Raw genomic sequence first — 306 nt, forward strand, 5'->3', positions numbered from 1 at the left:
AAAAATAAATAGGAGAGGGAAAGCGTAAGAAATGACCCAGATATTGCGAAGGAGTAGAAGACGAAGAAAAAAAAAGAGTAAATAAGTTAAAGATATGGTAAGAAATAATTAGAGAATGCGAAGGGAAGGGGGAAGAAAAGAAAAAGGGTAAAACGTGACCCATAGAATACGGAATAAGGGAAGGAAAATAATAGAGAAAACTAAGCAGAGGAATGAAATGATATACAAAATGATATACAGAAATACAAAGGAAAAAAGAAGGAGAGAGCCATAATAATGGGGAGGGAAGCAGAATAAACTAAATAC

Source organism: Penaeus monodon, chromosome 30 (assembly GCF_015228065.2).
Source record: "Penaeus monodon isolate SGIC_2016 chromosome 30, NSTDA_Pmon_1, whole genome shotgun sequence".
Taxonomy (NCBI): Eukaryota; Metazoa; Arthropoda; class Malacostraca; order Decapoda; family Penaeidae; genus Penaeus; species Penaeus monodon.